Below are 27,078 nucleotides of genomic sequence, written 5' to 3' on the forward strand. Positions count from 1 at the left end.
TCTGGCTTAGATGCATGCAGTATTTCTGACCACATACAAACACAAGATGGAAAACTGGCAATACAATCTAGCAGGATTAGGTTCACATGAGTCCAGCTGTGTTTGCTCTGAAAGGTCTAGTGAAATTAGTGTCAAAGAGAGATGTGAGAAAGAGAGACAGAAATGGACCTAAACATTCTGAAAAAGACAGATCTGGTTGTAGCTTTCAACCCTCCCAGGTATTGTATGAACTGTAATATTTAAAGGTGAATGCTGGTGTTCTTTGATGTGGGTGTATAGAATAGAATGGAATATAATAAAATTTGTATTCAGAGGTGTATTTGAATACTGACAATAATAATTTTTGTGTTATTGTGGGTGGTTATCGTGCAATATTTATGCGTGGACAGGCTTCATCAGACACATGCGTGTGGTCGCAGTTACGGGCCTGAACTAGGGGTGGGTTGATCCAATACTTTGGATCGGATATGGGGTCGATCCAGACCTTTTTGCTGGATCGGGTATCGGAAAAACGGGGCCGATCCAAATCCGATACTGTGCGATACTTGAGGTTGTTACTGTCATGCTACAGAAAAGTCAAACTATTATAAAAGCACCATAAATGTTATTATACACTATATTCAAAATCTTCCTAATATATTCAACAGCCTTATGCGAAAAACAAATGCAAATGTGAAGATATTTAAGGTCACAAAAACTGAATGGTTTGGTGCTCGCCGAGTAAATACACTGGAGTAGCGTGAATTAAATATGTCATTCATACACAGACACACACACACACACACACACAAAAGCCGTATTTTAAACATCTGATTAAAAAGTCTTTCATGTTGTGACAGTTTGCGCAATTAAGTATTAACTTGTATCTCATTTAAAAAAAAAATCACTTGACATGATATTCTCATGATTTTGTGCAACGTTTTGTGTGTGTATGTGTGCGTATATTTATGTGTTTATACACACACAATTCAAGAAAAATACTAGTATTGGATCGGTATCGGTCGATACTCAGAATACAGGTATCAAAATCGTATCAGTAATAGAAAAAGTGGATCGGCCCAGCCCTAGCCTGAACCGAAGTGAACTTCCGGTCTGTATTCATCGTAGGTAAACTGATCTCTGACACAAAAAACTACCTTGTGGAAAATAAAATGTTTTGGTTTGTTAAAGACGAAGGGAGACATGGATCACAACTGTGCGGAAAGGCATAATATACATACATTTTACACAATAACGTTAGCTAATAGTTGATACGCATTAGACATGATGTATGAATAAAGGTAATTTACTTGTCATTTAATTTCCTTGTTATCAAAATTAAACTACCGTTAACAGACTCTGTTGTTATTGATTCTAAGTGGAAGTCTACCATAACTATAGTCCACAAAAGCCGTTTGTTTATGTTGTTGCTGCTGCTGCTGAAACGTCTGTACAGGTCAATGAAAAGAATTGATCCATGTTTATCCACTTTACAGTTTCTGCTCATCTTTCTAACATGATCTCACGGCAATTTATGTCATGAAAAATGTTATTAATTTATTCGTGCCCATGGTATGATATTTAGCTTTTTGGTGCCTTGAGCAAGAATGTCTTTTTCGTGTCACTCGCAAGAATTTCTATAAATAATTTTTTTTGTGTCTGTGGCAAGACTTTTTTTCTTCCTATTTTTAAATCATTGTCGCTTGGTGTTGAGGTTAGATTTGGGGTTTGGATGTACTTTTATGTATTGGTTTTTACATGTTTTTCTTCCGCTTTTAAAACTATTCTTGCCTAGTTGGGGTTAGAGTTGAGTTTGGGGTTAGGATGTCTAAAAATGTAACAGAAAGTGATTCTAACCCCAACCCTAAGCGACAATGGTAAGAAAATAGAAATAACAAAGAGAAAACAATACATAAAATGACACAAAAAAGATAGTTGTGCAACAGACACGAAAAACTATTTATAGAAATTTGTGCGAGTGACACGAAAGAGACGTTTGTGCTCAAGGCATGAAAAAGCTGAATTTCGTGCCATGGACACAAATAAATTAATAAATTGACTATAACATGACTTTCCTTAAGATCAGTCTGTTTTTTGTACATTGAACATATGAAATAGTTTAAAGTACTGATACTGTTAGCTTCAGTAGTTCATCATTGCCCAGCAATAAAGACCCGACCCATGGCAATGCCGGGCATAAATGCCCTGGAAACACTGACATCACTAAAGGGGGGTTTGGGATTTTTGTACCTATTCTTCACATTATTTTCATCATGCTCTAAATGAGTGTTTGCTTATAGTCTCTCTTCCAGAAATAGAGATTTTTCCTATACAGTAAAAAACAGTTTTACCCACCAGATGGCTTTTAACCTAAATAGAGAGATGATGGTGTATGTCGGCTACACCACTTAGTTTAGGCATACAAAAGAAATCAAAAACAACACATCCATTACACTACATTTGCTTGATTTAGTTACCGCTGGAACATCATTCCCACTCAAAAACTCCTAAATATGTGGATGCTAATGGAATTTCCATTATACTGTAAAACTGCCCATTTACTTTGTGTATGATAAGCTCAGATGCAAAAGCCACTAAACGCCATTTTTGTCAAAAACAAGATCATTATATTAACCAATTGCTCTCGGCCTATTATTATATATTCATCGAATACTTTCGCTTCAAATCTTAACCTGTTAAACCCTACTTTGTAGTGTACAAAAAATGGTTTGAATAAGCAATAATGCGCAAAACGATCGTGGATCACATTCACTTGGGTCCCTTGTGAGTACTTGGACCAGAATACAACCCGTATGTGGACGTCACATTGATCACATCGTGATCGTCGCTCCCCCAATGTGTGGTTTAGTTTCTTCATTTTTACATTCTATCTTTCATTATTTGCATGTTTAGTTGCGTCTTAAGTGATCTGTTTATTGTCTTTCAAAGAAGTTGATTTTTTAGAAGTGTAGGGTTTTGCCAAAATCTTGAATGCAACTCCTATGTAAAAATAAAAGAGGTAATCAGCTGAAGTGACATTATTTCATAATGTTACTGTGATGAAAAAGACCAGAACACAAGTAAAATAGCTAAAATACATCAAGAGCTCAGATCTCATGATTCTGCTGTCTCACATGAGACTGTAATCGGTCTGCACATGTGAGGTGCGTGAAGCAACCAAATTTCAAACTGATGAATGCGATAGAAAAGATTAGCGTAGATCTGCATGAATTTACATTTCGTATGGTCTAGGTTGAATTATGGTATACTGCTGGTTTAGCTGTTGTACAAGCATAGTCAAACCAGCACTACAGCTTTACATGCTGGGTATAATAACACTATGCTTTTTCCTGGAAATATATGATCTGAAGATACAAAAATCTATAGACTGAGGCTAAATGTCCCTTTCACAGTTTTTCATGTTATTTGATATAGGATGTATCAGATGATACAGAACATGGTGAAACAACCAACATATACTGTGGGCTTCGCTCACCTCCATACAGGACAACAGAGGCAAATTTGTCATATGTGGCGCATACAGTGCACTGCTGCTTTGCATTACTACTCCCCTCTTAACATCACTGAAAGTATGTGACCTAGACGGTTTCAGCAGTAACAACATAAACAAGCGGGAACAGGAATATAGGAATGCTACCAGAAATTAATGCTGACCTCAAATGCACAAGGCACAAGACCTTATGAGTTGATGTATTTTTTCTCAAGTTTTAATCATTTGACTTTTGTCAGATGTAAGAAGTCTGTCTTTTAACAGTAAGTATTTTATAGTGGGTGCTGGTTTGAAACTTGAGAAAAAAAGAGTAAGAAAACTTTATTTAAAAAATATACCATGTGTCTAATGTGTCTCTGCATGTGTTTTTAATGGGCCAGGGTGGCAATTTCAGCTGTAAAACTGCATTCCATTGGTTAACAGTCAGTTATCTGTCTTGCATTAGAAAGCACAACATTTTTTCAAAGCATGACAAAGGTTTGTTTTGATAATTTCTTGCTATCTCTATTGAAGCTTTTTTTACCTTTAATTATTTTAAAAGAGTATTCAACAAACATTCACTGTGACGTTGTTTAACAAATTTTAACGACAATTGTTTTATAGACGACAGCTGTACCAGGATTTACTTAATGGGGTAACGGCACAAACACGCCATTCTTGAATGCTGGCATCACGGCACAGTTTCCAATCTTGAAGGTAAATAAATAAGATGCAGGTTTTGGATAAAGGTTTTAATACAAAAAGGCCCACACCTGTTCATTAAATCCTGTTTGTTTAACTTTAAAATCTGTGTTAAGCACTGGCGGCTCTTGACTGCTCATACGAGGGGTGCAAATTCAAAATAAGTGTTCGCAGTGTCATGTGTGTTGCTTGTGTTTTCAAAATATGTGTTCTGCGCATCGAGAGATCCTATGTGCATCACGTGTTTTGTCAAAATAAGTGCCTGCTGCACACGCGTCAAAACCGTTCTTGTTAAAAGAGACGCTCACGTTAACAAAATACATGCAAGACACTCCCTTAACAGTAAACTCTGATTACGCATGAGATTATGCGAGTAACTGGCAAACGCGAGCATCTCTTTTATCATAAACCCTTTAGACACGTCTGCAGCAGGCATTTATTTTGAAAAGACACGTGATGGACACAGGATCAATCTACGTCCAGAACACATATTTTGAAATTACGAAGCACACACATGATGGGCTACATACATGTTGTGACGAACTTCACATCGAGCGCCCCTGAAAAAAGAAGTCACCGGCCGCCACTGGTGTTAAGTCATTTCAGAAAATTGTTTCTAAACACATTATTAATGTTAGAAATGTATTGCTGAAACACGTTACAAAGACTGTGAACTATGTACTGAATTACTCTGTTAAAATTTTTTCTACATTTCTGTGTTCAGGCATATTTGGGCAAGGCTAAAACAGTGGCACGATGATGCACGGGAGCCATGGTTCTGGCTAGAGGTTATACAGCTACAGCAAAATCTTGTGAGATATTGGGTTTAGGGTCAGGTATGGGGATAAGATTAGGATGAACAATAGCAGTTCTTGTTAGAGAGAATAAAGCTACGACCTACACAATCGCAAGCATCCATTCAGGTTGTAGTAGTATTTGAAAGTTAAGAGAGACCCACGGCAGGCAGTTTCCCATGAGTGGGCGTGGTTTCAGGGACGACAGCGGCGTGAGCAGAGAATTCTGCCTGTTTTCCAAGATTTTAGTAACTTATTTTTTAAATTTTTTAAACTGGCTGGGTGGTCAATATCATGTTTTTCTGTGGTGTCACAAACACATTTAATATCGAACTTTAACTTAAAAACAAAATGACCGATTCCATGTGAGACCAATCTGTTTAGTCTGATTGTATTGCTAAATTCACGTTTTTAAATGTCTTTTGGTGTGTACGTGTATATTAGTACATGTTATTGATATGCAAAAGGTACATACCCTAAAGTAAACAATAATGCGAATTATCGTCTCCAACGTAAATCTCTTTTCTTGGACTACAACAAACAAACTGATTGTAGGCAACACTTCCTGGGATTGGTGATGTAGACAAGACCGACATTATCATAATTCCTCCCGCTTCGGACTCACAGCCTGTAAGTTAACTCCTGTTAGCAACCAAATCTTTCAAACATGGTAAGGACCGTCATGTTTCTGGCTGACCTCAGCGGTAATCAGGCCAATCACAACGTACAGATTGGCTGGCCAATCAGGGACCCAGAGCTTTTCAAATTGCTGCGTTTCAGGAAGAGAGTGAAATCTGGAGCTACAAAAATGTACGAAACGTGAAAAATAATGGATTTTTTTAACCATAAACCACGCAAACACATTGTATTATAACAAATACACAACATAAAGTTGTTTTTAGCAATGAAATAGATGCTCTTTAAACAGACTTTCAGATTCAGCATTCCAAGGCAGGAAGGCATCAATGCATGTCCGAATCCAATGGTTGCTTTACTTCTTGACTCCTGAGATCCTTTATTGTCTTGTCCCACAATTCTATGCATGTGTGTGCATGTGAAATGTGATTGGTCGAGCCTGGTCAAGTAAAAAAGAGTGGCGGCCAAGAAAGCGACTCAAGCACAAATTTAGTGTATAAAAGGTTCCTATTATTGTATCGGGTGTGCTCTTGAGAGCCAATCTGGTCTGACTTTTGAAATTTCAAAGAAATTGCACAAATGGTATTTGCATACCATAAAAGGAGACGCCATACAGCATTCAGACGCTCTTGTTCTTCAGAGCTTGCTTGTGTGATTTCTCTTCCAGTAAATACAAAGTATTTGATTGCATTTATAGAGATACATTAGTAATGCAGTTTTCAAATATAGGATTAGGCACTCTCTGTTTATATTTCAAATAGATTTCCATTACGCTGCCTATCAACGCTGTCTGAATCCGTTTCCTGGAGCTGCCTTCATGCTGCCAAAGTCATTGCCTCATGGGGGAGCGAGACAACAAGTCAACTACCTTGGTTTTGGGACACAGCTTATGTGACGTTTATGAAGTTCGCAGGTCTCACTCAATCTTTCTTGTCCTTTGTCACCAAACCTCCTGTTATGCCTTACGAAAATTAATCATGGTTTTACTACAGTTAAAACCAAAAAAGTATGGTTACTGTAGTAAAACTATGATTTTTGCAATACACCAAAAACCATGGTTACCACACTTTTATTGCAAAAAACATGGTTAATTTTTGTAAGGGATGTGTTTCCTCCCGATCCCAGCATCCAAACTGGGCTGCATTCCCATCATTAATACAACCCAGACTCTTTTCCATTCCTGTATAGTCTTTAAGTTGATGTTCTTATTTTGTTACATTCCTCTAGGACTTCAGAAACTCACCACAGTTGTGCACAGAAACGATAGACTGATTTCGACACACTAACAGATTGACAAACCAAAGTTCATGGACTTATTCTTTCTTTAACCACATCTGTATTTATGTAGCATAGCCTCAAAATCCTGGGAAGTCATCATCGAGGCCAAAACCAGCAAAACGACAACACCCTACCAGTGAGGTACTATAATGCCTAGCCTTTTATAACCACTCTATAGAAACGCAATACAAAGCCAGAATAAACATTTAAATAGGTTCTAATTTCCAACGTAATATTCCATATCAGATTGTTGTAATATCTATATTCACTTCATGTGTATTCCTGTGACAGTACAATGTGACAGATCATTTGTTCTATTGACTATAATGCATGCACATGTCAACAGGCTGTCAGTACAGTATTAGCAGACTGTCTGCTTAAAATCTGCTAATGATCTTCCAGCAGACATTCTACTGACTTCTTTTACTACCCCTACCCCTAACAGTCTACTAATACTCAACTAATACTCTAATGACAATTTGTTGACACATAGTGCTATGTACTTATAGTCGACAGAATGTCTAAAGGAAACCATCAAAATAAAGTGTAACCTAACTAGTTTGTCACCACTTGTGCAGTATAAAGGACATGATCACCTCAAGTCATGTGGTTTGTTGAGAAGCTTGCTATTACGCTTGTAGATTTACGATTTTCACCTGCTGGATGATAATACACGTGCAAAATACGCAATGGCCAAGCCATACCCACATGGAAAAAACCTATATGTGGATATATGTGCATGTATGAAACCTATATGCAGCTTATATGCACATATATGCTGCACATATACAGCATATATGCACATATATAATAAGATATATGCGCATATATGAAACCTATATGCAGCTAGTATTCACATATATGCTGCACATATATAGCATATGCCAATATATGATAATATATATGCTGCATATATGCAAAATTGAGGTGCATATATGTGCATATACAGGCCATATAGGTCTCCTGTATTGCTTCTTGCAGACTAGAATATGATGGAGGTTGACTCATGCCAGTAAAAAGAAACCACTCAGCAACATGTAAAAACTACCAAAAACACATTAGCAACAGGCTTTTAAACGTTTACAACAAAGATACTTCATATTAACTGTCATGAATCTGGTTTTCTCTGTCTGCCTTTTTGTCACACACACATATACACATGCACATACACTCATTTAGTCACATACACACGCTTTCTCTCTCTCTTTCTCTCCCTCTTTCTCTCCCCTCTCACCTGTCTGTCGTTACAATCTGCGCTCGCGCTGATTGCTGCGACACCTGTTCCCACTCTGCCCTTAGCATTTATCTAGTGGCTGTTTTGGCAGTATCTTTGTCGGATTATTGAAATTACACATGTTCTCTGTATGCTCTACAGCTTTACTCTGTCATGTCGTGTCGTGTATTGGATTAAGCTCACCTTGTCTTGTCTGTCCTGTCCAGTATCTCCACAATCTCGTTTGATGTTCAGCCGTGTGTGAGGGCTGAGGAGTTTTTCTCCGTACCTGATTTGTCAACTGCTGCGCCCCGGGCCAGCTCCAGGGAATATCTCTTTCGTTTTCCCGGATTGGGAGTCAAGCATCCTTTTGTTACATTCCAGTGCTGTGTGATATCTCCAGACTGCCTTTGTTACCTTTTTTTCATTAAAGACTCATTCCCTGTGATCCCTGCCTTGGATTTATCATTTCAACTGTAACAGAATAATCCGACCATAATTATGGATGCGGCAGAGGAGAAGTCTGTGTTTTCAGCAGTCGAGGTGCAGGGGGCCATGCTTGGCAGGCATGAGGAACAGCTAGCCGCCGCACATCAGGCTGTGGGGAGCTTATCTGCTCAGGTGGCCGATCTGTCTGCTCGCCTACGCCATCTTCATCAGGAGGCGGCCGTGCCTTCCAATCAGCACCAGCCCGCAGAGCCCAGGGTTAACAACCCATCCAGTTATGCCGGTGAGCCCGCTGAGTGCAGAGCCTTTCTTATCCAGTGCGAGGTTGTCTTTTCTCTTCAGCCACAGACATATGCGGAGGATCGAGCTCGTGTTGCCTTTGTGCTCTCCCTCTTGAAGGGTCGGGCACGCGAGTGGGGAACTTCTGTGTGGGAGGCTAACGCCAGATGCTGTAGCAAGTACAGTCTCTTCAAGGAGGAGATGACCAAGGTTTTTGATCGGTCTGTATTTGGCAGTGAGGCTTCTCGTCTGCTCGCAACTCTACGTCAGGGAAGGAGATCTGTGGCCGACTTTGCTATTGAGTTTCGTACTCTTGCCTCTACCAGTGGGTGGAACGATCCTGCCCTGGTCGCTCGTTTCTTGGAGGGTCTGTGTTTGGAGCTCAGAGAGGAGATTTATGCTCGAGGCGCTCCTGCTGAGCTCGACCCATTGATTGACTTGGCTATCCGTCTGGATCGGTGCTTCGAGCAGAGAAGACGAGCTCGCACTCCCAGCGCTGTCGTTGACTCTTTTTCTTCAGCTATCCCTTCCCGTCACTCGGCTGAAGCCGAGCCCATGCAGTTGGGCAGCGTTCGCATCTCTTCGGAGGAGCGTCAACGTCGAATCATTAACCGCCTTTGTCTCTATTGTGGCACCGCTGGTCATTTCGCCTCCAACTGTCCTTTAAAAGCCAGGGCTCGCCAGTAGACGGAGGAGTACTGGTGAGCGCGTCTGTCATCTCCTCCTCTCCCCGGTCCCGGACTATGATTCCTGCTAATCTCCGCTGGTTGGGGCACTCTGCCGCTGGTCTTGCTCTCATTGACTCGGGAGCCGAGGGCAATTTCGTCGATGAGGGGTGGGCCCGTCGGAACAAGATTCCATTGGTCGATTTGCCTCAACCCACCTCCGTCTTTGCTCTGGATGGCAGAGAGCTCACCACTGTTCACCGTTCTACATGTCCGGTTAGTCTGACTGTTTCCGGTAATCATCTAGAGACTATTTCTTTTTTTATTTTTCAATCTCCCTTTACCCCTATTGTGTTAGGACACCCTTGGCTTGTTCTTCATAATCCTCAGATTGACTGGGTTAAGGGAGGGGTTCATTCATGGAAATTGTCTTGTCATGCTAATTGTTTAGTGTCTGCTGTGTCTCCCGTGACCTCTGTTTCTGTTTTCCAGGAGGAACCAGGTGATTTGTCTGGGGTACCGAAGGAGTACCATGATCTGCGATCTGTCTTCAGCCGTTCCCGGGCAGTTTCTCTACCGCCTCACCGTCCTTACGATTGTGCCATTGATCTCCATCCTAACACCACGCCCCCTCGCGGTAGACTTTATTCTCTTTCAGCGCCCGAACGAGAGGCTCTGGAGAGATACATCACAGAGTCTCTTGACGCAGGGATTATTGTTCCGTCTTCGTCTCCCGCTGGCGCTGGTTTCTTTTTTGTCAAGAAGAAGGATGGGTCTTTGCGTCCGTGTATCGATTATCGAGGGCTGAACGAGATAACGGTGAAGAATCGCTATCCTTTACCTCTTATGTCATCAGCCTTCGAGATCTTACAGGGCGCAAAGATTTTCACTAAGTTGGATTTGCGTAACGCCTACTATCTAGTGCGCATTAGAGAGGGGGACGAGTGGAAGACCGCTTTTAATACCCCTATCGGTCACTTCGAATACCGGGTCCTACCGTTCGGTCTCGTAAACGCTCCGTCCGTCTTTCAGGCTTTAGTTAACGACGTCCTGAGAGACATGCTGAACGTCTTTGTTTTCGTGTATATTGATGACATTCTTATTTTCTCACCGTCTCCCCAGGTACACGTACAACACGTTCGCCGGGTTTTACAACGCTTGTTAGAGAATCGCCTTTTTGTTAAGGCTGAGAAATGTGTCTTTCACGCTCAATCAGTCACGTTTCTCGGTTCGGTGGTCTCTGCAGAGGGGATTCGTATGGATCCTGATAAGGTCCAGGCGGTTCTAAATTGGCCGGTTCCCGAGTCTCGAGTCGCGCTTCAGAGATTTCTGGGTTTTGCTAATTTTTACCGGCGCTTTATTCAGGGTTTTAGTCAGGTTGCCGCCCCCCTCACTGCCCTCACCTCATCCAAGACCCGATTTTCTTGGACCGAGGCTGCTCAATTTGCGTTCGACCATCTAAAGAGACTTTTTTCCTCCGCACCTATTCTGATCACGCCTGATCCTACGCGTCAATTTATTGTGGAGGTCGATGCCTCTAATATTGGAGTCGGAGCGATCTTATCGCAGCGCTCCTCCCAGGATGATCGCATTCATCCTTGCGCTTTTTATTCACACCGTCTTTCTCCTGCGCAATGCAACTATGACGTTGGTAACCGAGAGCTTTTGGCGATCCGTCTCGCGCTCGGTGAATGGCGACATTGGCTCGAAGGAGCCAGTGTTCCATTCATTGTCTGGACGGATCATCGCAACTTGGAGTATATTCGTTCGGCTAAGCGTTTGAGCGCTCGTCAGGCTCGCTGGGCTTTGTTTTTTGACCGGTTAGATTTTTCAATTTCTTTTAGACCCGGTTCGAAGAATCAGAAGCCCGACGCGCTTTCCCGGCAGTTCGACCCCCCAGAGGGAGTCCCGACCCATGAGGGGATCTTACCTCAACACTGTGTGGTCGGGGCAGCTGTCTGGGGGGTGGAGCGGACGGTTAAGCGAGCGCTTTCTCAGATTAGGAGACCCCTTCCCTCTCCTGAGGGAACTTTATATGTACCCGAGTCCGTCCGTCTGTCCTTCGTTGGGGTCATACGTCTAAATTGGTCGCTCACCCGGGGGTCAGAGGTACATTAGCCGCGATCCGTCAGAGATTTTGGTGGCCCACTCGTGAGCGTGACGTTCGGCGGTTTGTCGCTGCTTGCTCTATTTGTGCTCAGACTAAGTCCAGTAATAACCCTCCGGCGGGCCTTCTCAGACCTCTTCCCATTCCCACACGTCCTTGGTCTCATATTGCCATGGACTTTGTTACCGGTCTCCCTATCTCAGCTGGGAACACGGTCATTCTTACCGTCGTGGACCGTTTTTCTAAGGCTGCCCATTTTATTCCGCTTCCTAAATTACCATCTGCTAAGGAGACAGCTCAGATTATGGTGGATCACGTTTTTAAGATCCACGGTCTCCCCTTGGACATTGTGTCTGATAGAGGTCCGCAGTTTGCCTCTCAGTTTTGGAGGGAGTTCTGTCGCCAGATTGGGGCTTCCCCCAGTCTGTCGTCAGGATTCCATCCTCAGACCAATGGTCAGGCCGAACGGACCAATCAGATTTTGGGTCGCATGTTGCGTAGTCTTACCGCCTCTAGTCCTGCGTCATGGTGTGATCAGCTGTCATGGGCTGAATATGCACATAATTCTCTCCCTTCGTCCGCTACCGGTTTCTCTCCGTTTGAGGGTTGTCTCGGTTACCAACCGCCTATTTTTTCTGCTCAGGAGTCTCTAGTCTCGGTCCCGTCTGTCGAAGCGTTTATTAAGCGATGTAAGCATACCTGGAGGAGGGTGAGATCCAAGTTGTGTCAGACTAGAGAACGCACACGTCGAGCTGCCAACCGCCGCAGAATTCGGTCCCCTAGATATGTCTGCGGTCAGAAGGTTTGGTTGTCCACCCGAAATCTCCCTATTCAGGAGACGTCTCGCAAACTATTGCCCCGTTTTGTCGGTCCATTCTCCATTGTCAAAGTCATTAGTCCTGTCGCTGTTAAACTCAAACTATTCGGTCGGCTACGCCGCGTTCATCCAGTCTTTCACGTTTCGTGTATTAAACCGGTCATTCATGTGCCCACTCGTCCCCCCCTTCCCCCTCCTCCCCTTGATGAGGGGGACTCTATTTACAGAGTTCGGAGACTTCTCGAGGTTCGTCCTCGGGGCCGTGGCCACCAGTTTTTGGTTGACTGGGAGGGCTACGGTCCAGAGGAGAGGCGGTGGATTCCTGCCCGGGACGTCCTGGATCGATCGCTTATTGATGACTTCTATCGGTCCCGTCAGCCCCCTTCCGCGAGCGCCTAGAGGCGCTCGTTGGAGGTGGGGTACTGTCATGAATCTGGTTTTCTCTGTCTGCCTTTTTGTCACACACACACATACACATGCACATACACTCATTTAGTCACATACACATGCTTTCTCTCTCTCTCTCTCTCCCTCTTTCTCTCCCCTCTCACCTGTCTGTCGTTACAATCTGCGCTCGCGCTGATTGCTGCGACACCTGTTCCCACTCTGCCCTTAGCATTTATCTAGTGGCTGTTTTGGCAGTATCTTTGTCGGATTATTGAAATTACACATGTTCTCTGTATGCTCTACAGCTTTACTCTGTCATGTCGTGTCGTGTATTGGATTAAGCTCACCTTGTCTTGTCTGTCCTGTCCAGTATCTCCACAATCTCGTTTGATGTTCAGCCGTGTGTGAGGGCTGAGGAGTTTTTCTCCGTACCTGATTTGTCAACTGCTGCGCCCCGGGCCAGCTCCAGGGAATATCTCTTTCGTTTTCCCGGATTGGGAGTCAAGCATCCTTTTGTTACATTCCAGTGCTGTGTGATATCTCCAGACTGCCTTTGTTACCTTTTTTCATTAAAGACTCATTCCCTGTGATCCCTGCCTTGGATTTATCATTTCAACTGTAACATTAACAAGATGCGTCATTGGTATTGATATGAATGTGGAAGATGCCTTTCATTAAAAAAGCCAAACAACAACCATTAAAAAATGAAATTCTCTGGGATGCGCAGTATAGGCAAAACCTGGTCCCTCATTTATAAAATGCTTCGTAGAAACCATCCTACATTTGATCTTACGGTCATTTATCAAAAATGCGTATGTGTTGTTCATAAACCGAACGTACGCGCAGACAACGCACCTACCTCTTTCTTTCACAAGTGAAATGTATAAATCGCAAATGGTTTCAGATCTCCGCCTTTAAACGATGCCTTATTAATGTCAAAGACATATAAAACAGCACTTGTCAATGTTTAAACCCAATTTCGAGCAGCAATAATGCCTTATATTTCCAAAAACCTGCAGCAATCAGACAAGCAAAAGTGCGTACGTCAACGGCAAGACAGTTTTAATAAATATGGACTTAGTCGCTGATTTTTGCGTACGCACACTTTATGATCAAATCTGTGCATATGCACGCTTTATAAATAAGGCTCCTGGAGGCGTTACAAATATAGCAGCGCAGTGACGCGACTTCTTTAAAAAGACGTTGTTTTCAATGCTCTAGCATTGTTGTAGTGAGTTGTACCAAATCCTATAGGGAAGTCGCGTTACGTGTGTTGCTCGTTATTTCAAAATATGTGTCATGTGAACCTATGTGCATCACGCGTCAAAAGGATTTATGGTAAAAGAGACGGTGGCGTTCACGAAATACTCGCAAGACAATAACTTAACACTAAACTTTGATTACACATCGGATTAAACGAGTATCTGGCAAACACGAGCGTCTCTTTTATCATAAACCCCTTCACGCGTGATGTACATAGCTTCACATGAGGCAAAGAACACATATTTTAAAATGACAAGCCACACACACGACGGACTGCATAAATGTTGTGATGAGTTTAATCAAAATTAAACAACATATTTCTGACTAACAATTGAACATGACATAAACTGTACCATAACTGTTGCATAAAGGTGCAGTGTGTAACATTGAGAGGCTGTTTACACTTGGCATTAACATGCGTTTTCGTCGATCATATCCCAAGTGGACGACGTTAATGCCAGGTGTAAACGGTGTTCAAAACGTTTTGAACGCGTCCACTTTCAACCACATCCAGAGGTAGTCGAAACCACTTTCGATCGGATCGCTTTGGAGTTGCAGAACGCAAATGTTGTTGAATCTGTTCGAACAGCCACACGCGACCGCCTTCTCTCCGCCCATTTATCTAATCTGAGGTATTAAACACAAGTTTTACGTTTTACGTCTTTTTTTGACTTCTGGCGTGAACATACGGTGAACAGTGCTATTTTTAGCCTTTCATTGATAAAACTACTGCGGGGTTCTCCGTAGTTTCGTTTTGAAAGCGTGAAAGTTGCGCGATCCTATTTCATCAATTGCGTCCATATAAACTCATAATTACTCCCGCTCGCGTTTGAATGACAGCAGAGAGACTCGCCCACCGTCTCGACAGACCGCCCCCTCACAGTATTCAGGACAAAAGCAGTCGAAAGTGGACAAAAGAGACGGATTTAAATACCAGGTGTAAACTTAATGTGTCTCTCTCGTCCACTTGTGATCCGATCAATGAAAACACATCTTAATACCAAGTGTAAACAGCCCCTTAGAAGGATCTATTGACAGAAATGCTATATTAAATACATAACTATATTATCAGTGGTGTATAAAGACCTTACATAATGTACTGTTTTGTGTATATTACCCAAGAATGAGTTTTTTTTTATATACACCGCGGGTCCCCTTCAATGGAAGTCGCCATTTTGTGCCACCATGTTTCTACAGTAGCCCTAAACTGACAAACTGCTCTACAGAGCGTGTTTTGTCAATACTGTATTTTGTCTTTAACAACAACATGTTTGTCCTGTGGCAGCTACTATACCTTCTCTATGCATTTCAGTGAATGATGAACTGAGCCGTTGGTTGCAATTGAGAATCTCAATGCCATATACCGCTAAAATCTACATACTGCGCCTTTAAATTGCACCAAAAACAACATTTTTAAGGACGCTACTGCGTACCGGTTGACAAGCACATCATGATACTCTGTACAGAGCCCCTCTTCCAAAGAATCGTCAGTTTTTTGATTCATGATTCGTTTTTTTACTGAAAGGCGGGGCTTCTGACGCCATAGCGGCCATATTGAGCATTGTAGTTCCCCTCTATTCATAGTATTAACAGTGACCAATCTTGTCATACCTGTTATATTTGGTTGTACACAGGCAAGGACCTATCCTAGTAGATGCACCGCAGATACATTAAGGGTTAAGTAAAGGGTTGATGGGCAGACTGGAGTTTCCTGCGATAGATAAAGCAGCTGCTCTGCTATTCTTTGACTTTGGCTGAATTCTTCAGTGGTCTGAATGAGTTCCCACATGAGCCCTTTGGTCCAACTCTTTCCCGCCGGCAAAAAAAACATTTTCTCCAAGCTTTCCTGTTCGCGTCTGGAGAGCGAATCAGCATTTGTTTGTGTTGAGCAATGGTTTCCATGGAGACCGAAGGTTCTCAGACATCCAGCATTCTTGAATATTTCTTCCAATTTTTTTCTATGATTGAACAGACATGTTTTATAAAATCCCCTTGCTTAGAGACAGATTTCTGTTTATATTCAGATACCCTGACCTGTGGGCAATAAAGAAAGTGAGAGCTCTTTACAAAATTGCTTAAAATTTTTAAAAGACAAGCTGGGCCTTAAAATAATGACTTTTTTAATCTTTAAGTAGGCTAACCAGTTATACGCACTTGATTAGCAACTGAAACAGGAGACGTTTCGAACAGAACAAGCCAAAACCTGTGGACTCTCAATCAAACCACACTTGATTGATTTAAGCCATGCAGAACAGTGCGTCCTACAGTGAGCAACATACTGGTTATAGAAAAAACATCACTGCTTACTAATTTAGTTGCACATTAGGGAGTGGTTGAATTTAGTTTGGTTTAAGTGGGGGAGTTTAAGTTCAAAGGATTGAATTTGCACACACATAATATTCTTAACGTACCCTCATGAAAAGTCAAAGTGAGGTTTACTGTTATTTCCTCTGTAGGGCAGAGAGAAAAAGTTCCCCAGGAAACCTTGATGCAACCGTAATTTACAACATATATAATTTATTTTTAGATTTTTTATTCAGTGGCACCACAGCACTGTGTTGCAGATGTAACTGCTCAATAAATAGACATAATGTAACATTATGTACAAACAGAGAAAGAGTATAACACTTGTCTTTTTTAATCTTACCATACTAAATATTCAAGTATACTATAGTATTCATTACAGTGCATCAAATCAGAACACTTATTAATGTAGTATACCATAATATACAGTATACTACAATTTGCTACAGTTTAACATAGTAAATACTTAATTGTACTGCAGTATTTTTGTCATCCCTTACGAAATGAATCAGGTTTTTTGCAGTAACCAATTTTACTACAGTAACTGTTTTTTTGTTTTGCTATAAATGTATTAAAACCATTGTCAATTTTCCTAAGGGATGTGGGTTGTATAGAAACTACAAATAAAATATCAGTCAGTATCACAGCCATAGTGCACCCCAAACATGTTGGGCTGTGGTGCCCATTAAAGTACTATGGCCTTAAAGGATTAGTAAATTTTCTTCCAGATAATTTACTCACCACCACGTCATCCAAAATGTTGATGTCCTTCTTTGTTCAGTCGAGAATAAATAATTTTTTTGAGGAAAACATTCCAGGATTTTTCTCATTTTAATGGACTTCAATAGAGCCCAACACTTAACACTTAACTCAACACTTAACAGTTTTTTTCAACAGAGTTTCAAAGGACTCTAAATGATCCCAAACGATTGTCATTTTTGACAAGAAAAATAAAAATATGCATTTTTAAACCACAATTTCTCGTCTATCTCCGATCCTGTGATGCACCAGCACGACCTTACGCAATACGTCATCACGTCAAGAGGTCACAGAGGACGAACGCGAAACTCCGCCCCAGTGTTTACAAGTGTGGAGAAAGAGGACCGTTCCGATGTTGTTGTATGTGGAATGATACTAATTAATGTCTTTGTGTCAGTTTATTGTTTAAAATAGTCCGCAAATGTGCGTTTCATATATGTAACACGTGACCTTTCTACGTCACTACGCAATTACGTGAGGTCGCGCTGGCACGTCACAGGACCAGAGGTAGATGAGAAGTTCTGGTTTAAAAGTGTATATTTTTTATTTTTCTTGTCAAAAATGACAATCGTTTCACTAGATAAGACCCTTATGCCTCGTTTGGGATCGTTTAGAGTCCTTTGAAACTCCGTTGAAAAAACATGTTAAGTGTTGAGTTAAGTGTTAAGTGTCGGGGTCCATTAAAGTCCATTAAAATGAGAAAAATCCTGGAATGTTTTCCTCAAAAAAACATAACTTCTTCTCGACTGAACAAAGCAAGACATCAACATTTTGGATGACATGGTGGTGAATAAATGATCTGGATTTTTTTAAGAAAATTGACTAATCCTTTAATGGTGGCCCTTAACACCATAATTTATTTGTGCAGGTCTACAACGCAATACAAATGTGACTGAGCACATAAAGGTAGTTTTAGTTTGGATAATTTTGGATAATTTTTCACAGTAATACTCAGGGAGTCCATATGAGTATGGTCAGGTTTTATTTCACATAAAAATATTGTTTTTATATCACATATTGTTTAACACAAAATTAAAGCTTGTATATCATGTTCACGGCCTGATATTGGATTAAAATAGAGACATGATATGGCAGTTTGTGAGACGGGTGTGGCCATCAGGCTGATTTTGTGAACCTGCCTCAAACGGCATCACGCAATGGCGATTACATGCCAGATGTGAAGTGAGGTGAACGTGTAATATATAATGAGTGAATAAATAAAATGAGAAGGAAACATGCTTCATTGGATACATATTTAATGAAAAGACAGTAAGCGACAGCTGTACAACATTATCTATTCAGAGGTGACTGAGGTTATGTTAGGTTTTTGTTTATTCTTATACCAGCTGTTTATAACCGTCCGTGGGTTTTGAACAAAGCCAAACGTGAATCATCTTTGGACATGCTGCACGCACACGTGTCGTATTTTAAGCCTGCTGTCAACAGCATTTTAGTTGTTTTGTCTCTGCCATCACTCCACCTTTGCAGATGTGCTCGCTTTGCTGTATATTTGATGATGGCTGCTATGCCGCAGCCGCATGTGTGATATAGGCTCAGGAATGAAGAAAACATTTCTGGGATTGTCAGGTGTTATTTATTTATTATTTTACTGCACCTTTAACTAAATGGGTGCAGCTTTGCGTTATCAGCACAAAAAGATTGTGGGTTCGATCCCAGGGAACACACATACTGATGAAATGTAGGTTGTTGGGTTGTTTTAACCCATAGTTGGTTCAAATATGGACAAACCCAAAAGTTGGGTCAAAAATGGGTTAATTTCAACCCAAATGCTGAGTTGTTTCAACAACATAATGGTATCTATAACCTAAGAGTTGGGTTCGAGTGTAATACACTTTGAATAAAATTGTGCCAAATGAGTAAATATAAAACACGTTCATAGATTTGTTGACTAGCTTCAAAATCCTGGAAGGACATCATCAAGACCAAAACAAGTGAGTAATAGCACACAACAAGTGCAAGAACATACACTCTAAAAAATATTGGGTTGGGTTGTAAATTAAACTAAGCTAGGATGCTTCAACCCAAAATGCTTGGTTGTTTTAACCATTTAAGGGTAAAATATAAACATTGCCAGGGTTAATATATCCCACTGGCTGCATTGGTTTGTTTCTTTTTGACCCAGTGCTGGTTTGACCCAGCATTTTTTTAAGTGTACTGTACATTGCTTAACCTACTATAACCATTCTGTAAGGTTCAAGTCCGTCCTTTATGGTGCCCCAGAGGTGCACAACAAAAAGTAACTTACTGGATAAGTTATGAATTAGCAAATCCATCGAAACCCTGGAATACACTGCAGGATACACTGTGCGACATGAAGCGATGATGACACAGAGGCTTCAATGGCTGCGTCACCAGCATGCGCAACTAGTAAACAAATACCAGTATGCAGGTAGTAGCAGCAAACACACTGTGCGTTGATCATGCTGAATTTCTGACACTGTCAGAAAACTATTGTAGGCTCTCTTTGGACGCAAGACTGGGAAAACGGCCGTTTTTGAACCTCTCTTACTGTTCGACATAGGACCACCGATGAAGAGCCACGATCACAGAAATCGTGCCAATTGTTTCATGATGGCAATCTTTTGTCTGGGACAGCCAAAAATTGTGCAATGTATTCCAGGCTTAAGCCAGTATTTCCAAATCCTGGTCCCCGAGCACCCCCTCCCAGAATGTTTTAGATGTCTCCTTATTTAAAACACCTGATTTAACTCATCAGATTGTTAGAGAGACGTTAACCTTTCTGGAAGGAGGCTGATGAGTTGAATCATGTGCTTTAAATTAGGAGACATCTAAAACTTTCTGGGAGGGGGTACTCGAGGACAAGGATTGGGAAGCAGTGATCTAAACACATTCAATGTTTGTTTTTGTGGTACTTGATACGGACAGATGTTGCCTGTGGTGCCTTTTAAAGGACGTGATCTTAGATAAATCTTAGTTTTTGGCTTGCGTTAGAGACTCAGGCAAATCTAATGTGTTTCTCATTCCTGTTCCACAATCCCACAGAGCCATTATTTCATGACAGATTTACCAGCCATTTCCATTGTAATGCCATATTTAATGAACTGGTTATATATGAACAGCGTTTTCGAGACCCTTCAGCATATTATTCAATGATTACATAACCATTGTTATTTAAAAAAAGATCTGTTACATATAAGCCAAAATTATTTATGATCCTCATCACAATAAAGATTTCTACTACACCTTTCAAAAATAGACGGTGACTTTTTCACAATACTTTATACTGCAGAAATGACACAATGATGGACCACAGTGGAGTTTAAGACAATGATCGTTTCTCCGGGTTTCTCTAAGGGATAACAGCAGGACATTTGCTTCTTGTGATTCTACAATTGCACATTTTCCATATAAAAACCGTATTAGTTTTGCTTGTGTTAAGGCAGTTGTACGACTCTTGCCTTAAAGTTCCTCAATTTCTTCACTTTTCATCTGTTTTTCTTTAGCGTCATGGCAGTTTTCTCACACTATTAGAAATGCTTCTACTGTACAAGTAGGTGTTAAACCCTTTAAGTTACGGAGTAGAGGATTGATACAGCGTAACAGTGGCAAGTTACCATGGTTACATCCGTCTGTAGAGCCTTTTTCTGTCCGCTCTGTTTCCCTTCAGCCTGTTACCCCATTATGACATAATCCTCCAGTCCCACGCCAAACTCTATCCATTGCAACCACAGTCATTTCCGTGCCGATAAACTGATTTAATGAAAACTCCAGAGTACACATATGGAAACTGCCCTGAAATGCAGAAGCTTTACAGTTATATTGCAAGTACAATAGCGAAGAAAATCCCTAAGTTCAAAGCCTCACCAAGACACCAATAAACCTGTATTCTTAGTAATTTTTCATAGTGATCCATGCCAGGTGAGGCTTAGGGGCCCTGATAATGAAAACCGCGTGAATGTGCGGTCCGCCAAATATCTTGTCTTCGATGGATTTATGTGTACGTGGTGTCACAGTGTAAGAGATGATTGCAGGACTTTAGCTGCGGAAATCCAGCCGTAAATGCACATTGATGCTCATTCAAGCATTGTCAAAATCCTGCGAAATGTAACATTTCTGTCTCCGGCCTTTTCTTTCCATTGACAAAGGCTTCCGAGCCGGTTGCTTGATTTTTTTAAGTCCACTGAGGCATGTGAGAGTAATTTTCTCTGCTGTAGAGTAAACCAGCGCCAAAGTAAAGGCAGTCGACTTACAGGTATTTTTAAACTACCTATCAAAAGTGAGTGAAACAAAAGCTGGAAACGTGCGAATGGAAACTTGGCGCTTTAAGGAACTGAGGGACCTCAGTGTTTTCACATGTTATTACATTTCTGACGTGATCATTCTCAGCCCTTTGCTTGCAATAGCTGAAATATTCCAGATTAACAAATTAATAAATAAAAAGGTTGCAGGGATCTTAAATGTGAATTAAAAAATTGTTTTATGACATTTTTGTAAGTTTATACTGCAAGAGTATGATAGTAAGGGAACAAACTAAAATGAACTCCTTTGCTAATTGTCGTTTGATTTACTTTGCTATTTCTTTCACAAGTTCTTATGAATGTGAACTAGGACAGACTACACTGCCAAGTCTACGGCTTTCCAGCGGAGTTCAGAATTGGGCTACTTTGAAACTGTTCTCTCAGGTTGTTGGTCTTTGGGCTGTGAATCATGGTCAATTGAATGATTTTGGGCTGCGTCTGACAGGCCATGGGCTGGTTTTGTAACATGGATCTGGCAATACTGAAGGTGGTTGCATGAATATTCATGAATCACCCATTATTACATATCATGGTCCTGAGGTATGCATTTAAGGGTTAAATATAGTTGTCACTGTAAAGGTGCATATTGAAGTAGGGGAGAGCAGGGGCGAAAGTATCATTTTCCAGAAAACGTAATTTTGAAAGATAATGTTTTAGACAAAGATATAATTTTTGCTGTGATCAATAAGTGTGGTCTATCACAGTGGTTCCCAAATTTTTTCAGCTTGTGGCCCCCCTTGTGCACGGTGCATTCCTTCGTGGCTCCCCAAAGAAAATTTGTGACAAAAAACTGTTCTAAAACTCAACATTTTAATAAAAAAACATTAAATTATACAAAAAGTAGTGCTTTTGGTTAGTAGCCTTATTTTTTAGGTTTAATTACACAGAATTCATGATAAATTAATGTATTTCATGAATGTCATAAAAATGGGGCCCCCCTGGCACCATCTCGCAGCCCCCCTGGGAGCCCCGGCCCTCAGTTTGAAAATCACTGGTCTATCAGGTGGAATTTTAAACAAATGTAAAACGACTTTAGTATAATTTCACTTTGAACATAAATAGCGCATTGTTACTTTCGACCCTGTCAGCTGGGATGAAAGTAACACACAGGTGGGTCAAAAGTAACACAACAGATAGATTTTTGTGTTACACTTGTTTTTAGTGAATAAACATGACTATGACCTTGTTAATATGTAACTGCAAACATATTTTTTTGTTGTTTGTATTTGCAAAAAAGAATTAATTTTAAATTTCAGTTTCATCAAATGTTTCAAAAGCAATCCAACAGTACAAATGTGAATTGTTGAGAATGAAAAAAAATTCAACAGTAGTTTTTCAAATTAATTTAAATCAATTTAGAATAATATAAATTTTTATCAGAATGCAATAGTATTAGTAGTGGGACAAAAGTAACAAGTGTTTCTTTCGTCCTGACAGGAACTCCTGACGTTTAAATGTGATATAGGGGAGAGCGGGGGGGAAAGTAACGCTGAACAAAAGTAACAAAGCGATTTTCTCCGAGCCCTTATAACATTTGCATCCCAACCCACACAAACCCTTGACAGAGCTGACAAACATCGCGACAAACATCGGTGTAAATGTGAGAAGATCCTGTCGGGACGAAAGTAAGACTTGTTACTTTTGTCCCGCTGCTAATACTGTTGTATTATGTTGAAAACTGATATTATTCTAATTTGATTTCATTTCATTTTCATAGTGTTCAAACTGTTGAATTTATTCTCAACAATTTAAGTTTGTACTGTCGGTTGCTTTTGAAAAATTTGATAAAAATTTATTTCACAATTTTTTACAAAGATAAATGACAAAATATGTTTGCAGTTACATATTAACGAGGTCATAGTCATGTACATTTAATACAAACAAGTGTAACACAAAAATCTATCTTGTTTGTTGTGTTACTTTTAACCCACCTGTGTGTTACTTCCGTCCCTGCTGTCAGGGTCAAAAGTAACAATGCGCTATTTATGTTCAAAGTGAAATTACAGTGAAGTCGTTTTTACATGTGTTCAAAATTCCACCTGGTATTGATAAACCACACTTGTGAGTTACTGACCACAGCAAATATATATCTCTTTTTATAACATTTAAAAAAGAGATTTTCTGAAAAAATTGTACTTTCGCCCCCGCTCTCCCCTACTTTAAATTTGAAAAACTCTGTGAAGGCAAACTTCAGGATGTGTTAGAGCACTAAATAACCTGTAGATTGATCAGTACTGTAACACATGAAACGAGTAACACAAAGCATTATAAGAAAAAAATTACTGCTTTAGGAATTTACTTATCATGGTCGAAAACAGCTTTCTGGACCTACACACGTGAAACGATGATAAAATAATGTGATATTTGTCAGCTATGTCAAGGGTTGCATGCTAAAGATGATGTCATAGTTTGGAATGCAAACGATGTAGTCAGGGTTCTGAGAAAATCGCTTTGGTACTTTCGTCCCGCGTTACTTTCGCCCCGGGTTTTCCCCTACCCATTGGTACTTTAGAGGTACATACTGGTACCCGAAAAGTACATATCTGTATCAAAATGGCACATATAAGACCCTTTTTAAATGTACCATCAGTGACAGCACCTTTATTTCTGATAGTGTACATGAGTCATATGGAACAATAGTCTTTGTGTCTATACTGTTTTTCAAGCCCCAGACCAGCAGTCTTGTTGTATTCCATAACAGAAAGTCATATAAAGAGCATGAAGGTGAGTAAATTATTTTTTGTGAACAAATTCAACGTTCAGTTAAACCAGAGGATGTTCTGCAAACAATCAGAGCTGCATTGCAAACTGAAGACCAGCAGGGACCATCCGCCCAGGCCCAACTGATGTCAGTCCAGTGCTTACAGTATATCTTCCCAGCTTCACATGAGGTTCCCTAAACACTTACAGACAAGCCCAATACATTGGAAAAACTCCAGTGACGTAACAATTCCTAGAAAAATAAAAGGCAATTACTTAACAGTGTGAAACACGGGTGTTTAATGCAAGCCTAGAAACAAATCATGAACAGCTTAGTGCTATAAACTTTTAGTGGTAGAGAATATGGGAATGTGTGAAGCTACAGCTGTTAAAATTTCTTATGTTCAAATGTTTAATAAGGTTGAAAGCTGTAATTGTCAAACTAAACACATTGCAGATACAAAATCATCATGTTTGTCTAACTTAAATGCTTCATAAAAAAAGTTTAGCTTGTGATATTGTGTCAAGCTGATATGGGCTGATATAATAAGACAACTTCTTGCAATATGTTTAACAGTCAAGCTCATCATATCCTGTTATTTTTACTTGTTACCATGGTACAGGAAGTAAACTATGATAAATAATAACCGTTGCTAAGGAAACAGCATTTTTTAAGCTCTCGCTCTCTCTCTTGTTTTTTGTGGAAGTAGTTGTACTATTCCAGTAATGTGCCAGACCAAAAAATTACGCTTAATTATGTTTATGTTTACAGACGGTGGGAAATGACCGTCACATCTCAATCAGTCCAATGTTAACAGATTATGTCTGCATATTTAATCTCCTTTAAATTACAACAGTAATGTTTACCTTCCACATTAAAAAAACATAAACTAATTTTTAGGTCCGAAACCCAGACATGGTACAATACAAAGGAGACAAACCTTTAAGTACATGTGAGCTGACATGATACTCCCAACATGAGTTTCAACAATCCTGCTTTTTTTGTAAACCTTGAAACTCTTCCAAGACAAACATTTTTAACTGTGTTGATATGTTACCGTTGAAAGAGTCTTACACGACAGGGTGTATAATTCAAGACATCAATGCCTGTGATGAATAGACTGATGACTTTAATTACTGCCGCTTGCTAAGGCAGTCATCACCATTACTGATGCTAATGCTAAGTGTTTTACTTTAGCACAATCATTTTACATATTTTGTACTAAAGAAATGAATGCAACCTCAAATTGCACGGCTTAATTTAATAAGCAATCTGATTTATGATTTTTAAACCATTTAGAAGCGCCAATTTTACCACAACATTTTAGCAATGTGTTAAAAACCTCTCTGAAGACATACCTTGTGTCCCAATTCCAATACTATTATTTACTAATACAGTAGTAGTCTTTTGATTTAGTATGTCCCATCTTTGTTAAAGGAACACTCTACTTTTAAAAAAATATATATGCTCATTTTCCAGCTCCCCTAGAGTGAAACATTTGAATTTTACCGTTTTGGAATCCATTCAGCTGATCTCCGGGTCTGGCGGTACCACTTTTAGCATAGCTTAGCATAATCCATTGAATCTGATTAGACCATTAGCATTGCGCTCAAAAATAACCAAAGAGTTTCAATATTTTTCCTATTTAAAACTAGAATCTCCTAGAAAGTCTAGAAAATCGCAACTTTTAATTTAATTTTCTGTTGGTCTTAGTACACGCTGTAACTACAGAAGAGTCAAGTTTTAAATTGGAAGAATATTGAAACTCTTTGGTTATTTTTTTGTGCGATGCTAATGGTCTAATCAGATTCAATGGATTATGCTAAACTATGCTAAAAGTGATACCGCCAGACCCGGAGATCAGCTGAATGGATTAAAAGTACTTTAAAGTACTCAAATGTCCATACTTTCCCATAAAAAAACAGAACATACGTTTAGGGCATGGGGCATAGTAGGCAAATTGGGATGCAGATATAATACTGTAAGCAAGCGCATACCAATGCCCTTGCAAGCAGCAACAACCAACAACCCAAATGACATTGCAGGTGTTTTGCATGAAAAAGGTCCACTCATGTTTCCTTACTTGCTCTTATTTACTGTTGGGTTTCATTTAACCAATGCTGGGTTGTGTCAACCCAAGGTTGGGGCACATTTTGACGTCAAAAAATGGCACCAAAGGAGTACCCTGAGCGTTAAAAAGTGACGCTGATGGGGCGGTGACCAAACGTCAATACGTGACGAGTTGGAAGTGAAAACCTTTTGACTTCAATGAGATGTAGAGTGACACCACAACGCTCTTTCAGTCACCTGTCAGTCAAACCCATCCCACAACAGAGTTACTATGGCTACACTGTGTCCCACCTTATGCTCTGTGTCCTCTTGACATCATCACATTGTTGTGTTTATATGATGTAACAGAAGGGCAATCATGTTGTCATGGGATCATGTTGTCAAAGTCTATAGTCTGTGCGTGTGTGCGCCTTCTCAAGCTTTCACTCACTGACAGGCTCTTACATTTTGTCTCTTTTCAGCCCACAAAAAGGCGAGATCGCTACAACAAGCTGCTTCTGTTCCCATCCTTCCCTTTAGTTGGCGGCGATGACTTCAGTTCTGCTAACTGTTATTCCCCAGGCCTCGATTACCTAATCAGAGACGTCTGTGTTTGCTCACGCCCCAACACATCAAACCGACAATGAACTTTCACAATTTTGCATATAGAGCCTATTCATGACACAGAAAATATGTTCAATCCTTGTACAAAATTAATGGAAAATCGATATTTATAACGGCACCATAATATGATCCATGCCACTTTGCCAAATATACACTGCCAAACCTATTACAATTGTGCTCCCTCGGAGACGGATAAATGTTTTGAACATGGATCCGTGTGGCTGAGTAACTACGACAGTAAAAATATTGATACTACTTTAACATTTTACAAAAATTGGTGGTATGTTCGGACATTTCATGTCAA

The 27,078-nt window shown here is 40.3% G+C and overlaps 1 long non-coding RNA gene across 1 annotated transcript; it reads left to right on the forward strand.

The window, feature by feature from the left end:
• LOC135778352 (uncharacterized) lies at nt 1–26,818 on the forward strand. Its single transcript, XR_010544541.2, has 3 exons — nt 1–218; nt 4,094–4,186; nt 26,633–26,818. It is a non-coding gene; the product is annotated as an uncharacterized lncRNA (long non-coding RNA).
• The last annotated feature ends 260 nt before the right edge of the window (nt 26,819–27,078 follow it).

The sequence above is a fragment of the Paramisgurnus dabryanus genome, chromosome 17, assembly GCF_030506205.2.
Source record: "Paramisgurnus dabryanus chromosome 17, PD_genome_1.1, whole genome shotgun sequence".
Classification (NCBI taxonomy): Eukaryota; Metazoa; Chordata; class Actinopteri; order Cypriniformes; family Cobitidae; genus Paramisgurnus; species Paramisgurnus dabryanus.